General features: G+C 37.1%; 1 pseudogene; it reads left to right on the top strand.

Moving 5' to 3' along the window:
• The first annotated feature begins 5,224 nt into the window (after positions 1-5,224).
• LOC137827397 (small nucleolar RNA R71) lies at positions 5,225-5,331 on the top strand (annotated as a pseudogene).
• Positions 5,332-9,337: the final 4,006 nt, after the last annotated feature.

Genomic DNA, 9,337 nt, shown 5'->3' on the forward strand with positions numbered 1-9,337 from the left:
ACAATTGAAAAACGTAACTAATTAAGCAAAGAGATGCAATTAAAACAATTAACAATTTCTAAACTAGATAATTCTACACTAGTCGGTCCTAGGTGAGGCTTCTTGGACACTTGGAGCCCTTGAAGACACACTCACCGTCTAATCACGTAATTAAAGAAGTAATTAACAAAAGTTAAGTTGCAAAGAATAAAGAAAACTCCCTTTGTTGATCTCTTTTTTTTTTGCTATTGGCACTTCCTTGGTTGTCTTTTCTTGGTTGGGCCTTCCAATGTTTGTGGTGTTTTTGGTAGGTATTTGTTTTCTGCCCTTGCCTTTGTTCCTCTTACAATTAGGGAATTAATTCTCCAATCCAGCACCTATCAAGCAAGCTAGATCTCACTCAAGTCAAATTTCCACTCAAATAAGCACCAATTGAGAAACAATCTAGCACCAAATTTAGTGGCCAAAGAATTAAAGCAAGAAACAAATTAATTGGAAAAACAGTACCACACAAATGGAATTAAATTGTGACAACTAGAAAGAGTTCCAAAGAAATATTAGACAAGCAAATAAAGGTACTCAAAGAAAGGTAGGCACACAAAATGGATCCTAAGAATACCAAATATACCAAAAGAAAAACACAATGGAATTGGTGAAAAGGAATTTGTGTAGATCTAAACACAAATATGAACTCAAGCTAAAAATAAAAGGCACCAAAGGATCAAAAACACAGCAGATTCAAAACTAACATTTAGACCAAAATCAAGAAAAAAATAAGCCAAACAAAGTACTACTATGATTTGATGACATTTTGGAAAAACATGACTAGACAAAACACATATAGATTCAGAAATTAAAAGACTCAAAGAGCATAAAATGAACCAAATAAAATTGCAATAAGGACTCAAATACCTAAAATAAAAAACAGCAACACAAAGTGTATGGAATCCTACCAAAAATTGCACAAGGATTGCTCAAGATCAATTGAACAAGATGCACCGATTGGAATTTCTAAACAACACACCAATTCAAAGCAAAAATTAAAAAACAGCAAGACAATATGGAATGTAAAGAACAACAAGGAAATAAGAAGAACTCAAAATGAAAATGACCAAGAACTACTCATCTTTGAAGAACCTATGCTCATGATACCAAATGATGGCATTGTCATGGAGCTCTTCTTGGATGTATGGGAATATGGTGCGGAAGCTATGGTGAAAGTGGGCAAGATCCTCCTAGGAGTTATGGTGATCTTGAAGGTGCATGAAATGTATGGAAAAAGGGAGGTTCGGCCAGCCCTCTTGGTAAATGGTGAAGAGAAGATTAGGACCTAGAAACTAGGCAAAGGCAATGTATGGCACAATATGGGTAGCATAACATTACTCTCATTAATCTTGAAAATACAAGTGATGGGCTTCTCCTTTTATAGGCTAAGGAGGCTGTAAATGCTAAGCTAAGTGAAGATGAAATGCAAGCAAAATGAAATGGAAATGTGAAGGCACATGGCACATGGAGCACATGGCCATTCCTAGTGAGAATCTTCTAGAAAACGTGAGCTAGCTAGGTTAAAAACAAAAAGAGACAAGTTTATGCTTTCTAACACTACACTAACTACAAAGCCACCCCTAATGGGCCTCCATGTAGCATGTACAAGTTCTTCTCCCTCCCATCCGTTGCTTGACCCAATTGTGCGTGGAGATGCTTGGCCATGGACCTAGTGATAGGTCCTAGACGGTCTAGGCTTCCTCCTAGACGCTCCTTTTATAGCCGCCCCTCATCTTGTGCTAGACGCTCCATACTTGAGTCTAGACGCTCCCCACATGGCTCTAGACGGTCTAGGCTTGGATCTTGTCTTCCATGGTGTGGTGAGCTTGGCCCTTCTCCATCAGGTTGGGAGCCACAACCAGTGTTATATGTGCCTTTTGGAGTACATATTTTTTAATATTTTATTCATTTTTTGGTACATATTACACCAGTTTTTACAACCGATGTTATATGTAATCGACATTTTGCACCGATTATTACTCATAAATGGGGTGCATGTAAATCAATTTACTAGATGACCAAGTTTTAGTATTTTGTCGAGTATCAACTACTAATCACTTTTGAAGTTGTAGTTTCACAACTATTTGGTTCATGCTTTGCAACCTTCCAAAATCTATAGGAAATATGAATTCTTCCACCTTAAAAAGAACATCTTCAACAACACCATATGGATATTTGATTGATCAATCAACTAACTATAGTGTCATCCTGGTGGGTTTAACCTCCAAAACACCTATCCTTTTCAGCATAGCCAGAGACATTAAATTGATACTAGCCCCCAAATCCAATAAATCCTTGTCCATAGATAAAGCACCTATGGCAACTAGAATAATAAAACTTTCTAGATCCTTGGATTTTAAGGGCAAACATTTATGAATAATAGAACTGCAACCGACCTTTAGCTATATAGTCTCTTCATCTATGAAGCTCATCTTCTTTCTCAGTAATTCCTTCATGAATTTTTTATATGTCGATATCTCTTCCAATGCTTCAGTAAAAGGGATATCTCTTCCAATGCTTCATAAATTGTTGTTCTTTATTCTTCCTTGATTAAGCATGTGGATAAGGTAAATCCAGAACAGGAAAACTCTTCTCCAGTTTCTCAATTTTTCTCTTTTTTTTTCTTTTTTATATGTACACTTTTTTGTTTTTCTTTATTTTTTTCTTTTTCCTCCTTATCTTATTCTTCTCTTCCTCAATCTTATTTTTCTCTTCCTCGGTCTCATTTTTCTTACTTACTCAACAAGTAATGATAGCTTGAGCTCTTCATCCTAGCGTTTTTGAGGTGGAAATTTGCGGAAGCTTCAATGGATTGTTGGTGGAACAAGGCTCTCCTAAGAGTTGTGGTAGCCTTGGAGGTGCATGAGAAGTAGGAGAGTGAGAGAGGTTCGGCCAACTCTCTTTGTAGGTCAAAGGTTTGAAGATTAAAGACCTAAATCCTAAGAGATTTTAGGCAAGGGAGTAAGAATGGCACATTTTGGCAGCATTTCATTACTCAAAATAATCTTACAATTTCAGCACCCAAGCTCTCCTTATATAGGACTAGGAGGCCGGAAATGAAGAGTCAAATGAAAGGCAAATGTGCACAAAATGAAATGAAGTTGGTGCCTAAATGAGAGAACACATGTGGAGGTAGGTTCTAGAATCCTTCCATGTGTGGAAAGGCCTAGAACTTACGCTCCATGATGTCTATGTGTGGGCTGGACTTTAGTTTAATTAGGAAATCCTAATTAAACTTAAGATTTAGCCTTCTAGGTGCCTCTTTGCATGTTTCAACACAATTACAAAAAGAAATTAAACTATGCTACTTTAAAAACTATTCTACACTAGAGTTTATGAAATGTAAAAATGTGTCCTCTTGGCCCCTTTTTGACCACTCTAGTGGTTGCCTTATCTTGATATTTAGGTGGCCTTTCAAAGGATTGGTGTTGGGGCCTCTTCCATCAACTAAATTATCATCAATCCTCTATATTATTACTATACCACTTCTAGTAGTAATTACATTGCAATGTGTTAGAATGTATGGCCTTAAACGAGAGGGGGGTGAATTGTTTAAAGGGGGTTTTCACAAACTTTTTAAGCTAGAATGAAATTCTTTGCAAGAAACCAGATTAGGAATTCAGTTAGCCAAGAAACAAGGCTCAAAATAGTAAAGCACCAGAAAAACAATCGGTTGTTTCGTAGAAACAATCGATTGTTTATACCAGTAAAAAATAACAACAACTGAATTTAAAGAGTTTAAGGAAGAAAGAGATGCACAAATAGTTTATACTGGTTCACTCTTAAACCAAGAGCTACATCCAGTTTCCCAGAAACCACTGGGAATCCACTAGGTAATCAAAACCAGATTACATACACACACCACCAAAGAAGTGACCTTGATCCCTTCAAGAAATACACTTCCTTTGGCTCAGCACACACACCAAGAATGTTGATCTTGACAACCTCAAGAGCACACAACCCTTCTTGGCTTTACAACACCAGAATGTACAAAGGTATTCAAAACGAATTACAGTTGTTACAGAATGAACTGAAATCAATACAGATGTAATCCTATTCCACTCTCTCTTGATAAACCAAAGTTCAAAAGTGAAAACTCAAATCTTTGAAAGCACTTTGAAATACTCAAATCTGCTTTTCTTTCTTGTTGTTTGTTATAAAACTTAAACAAACTATTTATAGCATTAAAAGAATGGTCAAAGCATTTAAAGCAAGAGCGTATTCGGTTATAAAATCATTTAAAGCTCACTTAACTAACAAAACTGATTATGTTAGAGTTTTCAAACAAACAATCGATTGAAAGAGTGAATCAATCGGTTGTTTTCGTTTGACAGCAAGTCAACCAACCAAAACAGTTTTCAAACTTTTCAAAAACACCAAAGTATAAAACATTCGGTTGTTTCGACAAAACAACAGGTTGTTTTTCACTTTGTTTGAAAAAAACACTTTAAACTTAACAGATATGAAAACACTTAAGCTTTAGATTCCACAAAGAGTGGATCACAAAGATAAACTACCCCATATCCTACTATAAAACATAGTAGCAACTTCAAGCAACTCCAGCCTTCCATCAAACGCTAGGATTTGGATTCTTCAAAGCTTTGATCACACTTGATTCTACACAATGTTCCTTGGGGTTGGTCTATGTGTTAACTGAAAATTGACCGCTCTGTCACTCTGCCAGCTATTTAGCAATCTGTCCCACCTACGATTCTAAATTTATGATTGTCGTTTCATTATTCTTTTGATTGGCCAGAGAAGCTTGCATGAATATCTTTATGGAGTCCTCAAATTTTCTTAGTCACTTCTGAATTGAAGGATGGAGTGGTTGTTGTTGAATAGAAGTTTTCCTATTGGATGACCAACATCTTGTTTCCACCCAAAACTTTGGTTCTGATTTCTTCTCCAACCTTAAGGCATATTATTCTAATAATTATTATTGTTGCGACAACTTAGACATCTTGTTAGTCAATCCTTCAACCTGTTGTGTTAGAATTTTATTTTGAGCCAGAATTGCATCTCAAGTAATACGGTCCATCATCCCTTTCTTGTGCTGAATCTTTCTATCATTATGGGCTTGATAGTCTATTGATGCCAATGCATCAATAATATTTGTTTCGTGTTCTACATCAACAACCATCATTGTACCACCAGCTGCAGTGTCTAAAAGCATTTTTGTATTTTGAGCCCATTATCTTCAAATTCATGATTTGGGCATTTTCTCAGCATCACTTTGAATCTCTCCCATGTTTCAGATATGGCTTCATCTGATCCTTGTTTGAACATAGAAATATCAGACTTTGCTTTCATGTAGCGGGATAATGGAAAAAATCTTTGTAAAATTTTTACAGGTGTAGAGGACCCAGAGGCTCATCTCACGACCTTTCACAGACAGATAATGCTAACTGGGGGCTCTGATGCAGTGTATTGAAAGTTGTTCATGAGCATGCTGACAGACACAACACTAGATTGATTCGTCAGCCTCCCCGACGGACATGTAACATCATTTAAGCAGTTTTCCACACTGTTCAGGGAGCAGTACATAGCCAATCGGGCTCCCCCGCCAGTCTCTTATGATCTCTTTGACGTAAGACAGTATCAGGGAGAGTCCTTAAAGGAATAGCTCAACCGATTCGAGGCACAGGTGGTGAGGCTGCACACTAAGGATGAGGACATGATGGTGCACGCTTTCAGGAAGGGAATCACACCGGGACCCTTCAACGAGTCGCTCATCAAGAGTCGTCCCAAAACCTTCGGCAATATCAAACGTTGAGTGGTAGTCCATATCGTCGCGGAAGGGGAACTCACCGAGAAGCGCGACAGCGTTGTCTCCATCTGCCTGCAAGGGACAAGTCGACCTCAACCCATGAGAGTACATGAGGCAATGACGGAGAAGAAGGCCCCAGCGAAGTAGTAGCCCTACGAGCCCTGGAAGCCCCAAACCAACAGCCCTATGTGCTCTCTTTAGATAGGTCCTCTAACCAACAAGGCAGCGGAGCGGGCGTCATCCTGGAAGGGCCGAATGGCCTATTAATCGAGCAGGCCCTACGGTTCGCCTTCAATGCCAGCAACAACCAGGAAGAATATGAATCCCTGATCGCTGGCATACTGTTAGCCAAGGAGATGGGTGCGCAGAGTCTGCTGGCGAAGAGTGACTCCCTACTAGTTACAGGTCGAGTGACATGAGAATACCATGCCAAAGACCCTCAGATGGCCGCCTACCTAGAGTATGTCCAAGTTTCGAGCTGGTACATGTCCCTAGAGAGCAAAATGACTTGCTAGCTAAGCTCGTCAGTCCAGGCAAGGGGGGCAGACTGATGGAGATCAAATAAGGGAGGCTTTTATTAATGAAGGAAGAGGTCATTCACCCACACATTTGAAGTTCTTTCTTCTAGTCTTCTCAAAATTAAAAGAAGACATAAAATAAAGAGAGGATCAAGCCTAAAGCCAAAGAAGTCTACAAGCTTTCAAGAATGGGCTTCAATTAAATATCTCTCTTTATAGTTTCTTTTGTATAAAATTGTAAATAATATAGAATAGTGTTTAGGAAGGTGCTTAGAGGGAAACCTTAAGATACCTCTTTTGTAAAGCATCTTTAGGCATTAGTTTAGAATTTTCTAGAAGGTAACTCTTCATGTCTTCACTATAGGCGCTAGAGTAGGTAAAAGGGAAGGGACCTTTGGTTAGCTTCTTATGTAAGCATTGTGTACTCTTTGACCGGTCCTTCTCCTATATAAGGAGGGCTTGGGTCCTTCTAAATTCAGAATTGATTTTTGAAGTAACAAAACTCTCCCAAATTGGTGATTGAGTGAGTGAGACTTGACTTCTCCTCTTCCTAGTCTTATCTTGAGAGCCTTGGTTCCCTCTAGTGGCGGCATTTCACACTTATCTTGGAGCATTCATACTTCAAGTGGCGTGTTCATCAACCAAGTTCTTCAACCACATAAGTTTTCTCTCTTTTCCATCTATTCCTTTCATCTCCATGTCCATACGAATTTCTAAACATGTCTTAGGTCCTTTCTATTCGGTGTTTTAGGTTAGTTTTATGTTTTGTTCGGTTCATCTTCTTATTTGCTGAATATAATCGGTTCATCCTCCCTCTTCCTTGCTTTTGTTCGGTGCATTTCATTTGTGAAGCATTTTTAATCGGTTAATTTCATTTCTTAAGAAATTTAATCAGTTCATTTGCACTCTTGCACCTTTTTAATCGATTCAATTGACAAGAAATGGAACTTCCATATGAGTTTTGGTGTTTGGCACAAGTTTTGGTGAGTTCTTAAAACATAGAACATTGATCCATTTCTATAAAGGTGCCTCTTCATTCTCCAACTCAAGTTGATTCCATAAAATATCAAAGAATCATCTATATCTTGCTATTGGAATCATAACATGTGGTATCTAGAGTTTAGTTTTGTTCTTGTTTGTGTTTTGAGTTGTTTGTAGGCTCTTTAATTCAAGAAATCTATATTCTTGTTGTTTCCTTTCTGTTTTTAGGTTATTTTTGAGTTTTCTTGCTGTTTTTTTTTATATTACATTATGTTTGTGTCATTTTAATTTTTGAATCCTTATAAGTTTTGTCATAGTCATGTTTTTCCAAGAATGTCATCAATTCCTTGTAGTCCTTTTGTTGTAATTTTTTGTTTCTTGATTTTGTGTTAAGAACAGTTTTCTGTGTGTGATTCTTGATCCTTTGATGCATTTTCTTTTTAGTATTGAATTCATACTTGTATTTTAGACCTATACAAGTTCTTACACATCATTTCCATTATGTCTTTGCTAGTTCTTAATTCTGTTTTTTATTCCTGTTAGGATTCCTCTGTTTTCCTGCAAATGTGCTGACTGTTTCGCCTTATTGCAATTGATTTACTTACTGGAAATTTATGAAATTCTGGATTTGTGTTCGTCAAAGTGTTATAAAAGAGTAGAAAAAAGAAGTACTTCAAAATTCAAAGGACAAAAAAAATGATAAATGAAATACAAACAGTGTGTAATTCTACCGAAAAAAATACGGTAATCTGGCAGTGATTTTAGAAAATTTATCACAATTAATTGGCTTACTTATTTTGAGTAATTCCAGTGCCATTATTGAGATAAAATATTTAAATTTTTGTGGTTACAATTTCATAATCCAGTTCGCTTTATATGATTCCAGATAAATCTGTAAACATCACGCACAGTTTGCACAAAAATATTTTCCAGTAGTTCTGTTTTTGTTTTCTTCATCTACTCTAGTGCTTTTCTTTAGGTCTCTTTTGTGTGCCTTATTTTTCATTGAGTACCTTATTTTCTTGCTTGTCTTTTATTCACTAATCTTTGAGTTTGTCATACATCTTGTATTCCTTTTGATATAGCCTTTTATTGTTTATACATTTTCTTGTTTGTCCTTCATTGTTTCTTTGGTTTTGTGGTGATTGGCTTTGAGATTGTGTGCTATTGCTTTGACATCTTTCATTTGAGGTTACTAAAGGCCTCAAGATCAGATTGGTAAAGGGGAGTATTCTTTCTTTGGAGTGCTTTAAGTGACACTTCACTTCGGCATTTTGATCTAATTGTTGCTAACATTGTTTTCTTAACATTTGTGTGTTATTTTGTTTGCTGTTTTCTTTTATAAATGGCTTCATATTCCAGCAGTGATTCTTCCAAATAGCATTCTCCTCGTAGAGCTTCTGTTCTTGATGAATTAAAAGAAGCAAAACGAACCATTATTCTCAAAGATGAAGCTATAAGAAGGTTGGAGGAAAGATTACAAAGAGTTGACATGAAGCAAACTAGGTCCTCTACTTCTATCAATGGAGAGCGTCATTCTCATAGACTTTCATCTAGAGGTTCTTCCAATGATCATGGCCGTGAAGAGGAACACAGAAGAAGGAGACATCATCACCATTTTCATGGATATAGACCTCACGTTCATGGAGATAGACATTTCCTTGAAGATGGATATCACCAAGAAGCCAAGACTAAAATTTCTTTTGTAAAAGTCCCTAGTTTTAGTGGTGATAGTGATCCTAATGTGTACTTAGATTGGGAGGCTAAATGTGAACAAATTTTTGATGTCCATGAGGTCAAAGAAGACCAAAAGGTTAAGATAGCCTCCTTAGAATTCATTGATTATGCCATGAAATGGTGGCATAGTGTTGTAAAGGACATTATCTATAACAAGAGCCCTCACGTGGACTCTTGGGACACTTTAAAGGAACGCATGCGCCTTAGATTTGTGCCACCACACTTTAGGAAAGACCTCATGTTGAAGCTCCAACAGTTTCAACAAGGCACGCTAAGTGTGGATGCCTATTTTAAGGAGTTAGAAACGCTT

Source organism: Phaseolus vulgaris, chromosome 8 (genome assembly GCF_000499845.2).
Source record: "Phaseolus vulgaris cultivar G19833 chromosome 8, P. vulgaris v2.0, whole genome shotgun sequence".
NCBI lineage: Eukaryota > Viridiplantae > Streptophyta > Magnoliopsida > Fabales > Fabaceae > Phaseolus > Phaseolus vulgaris.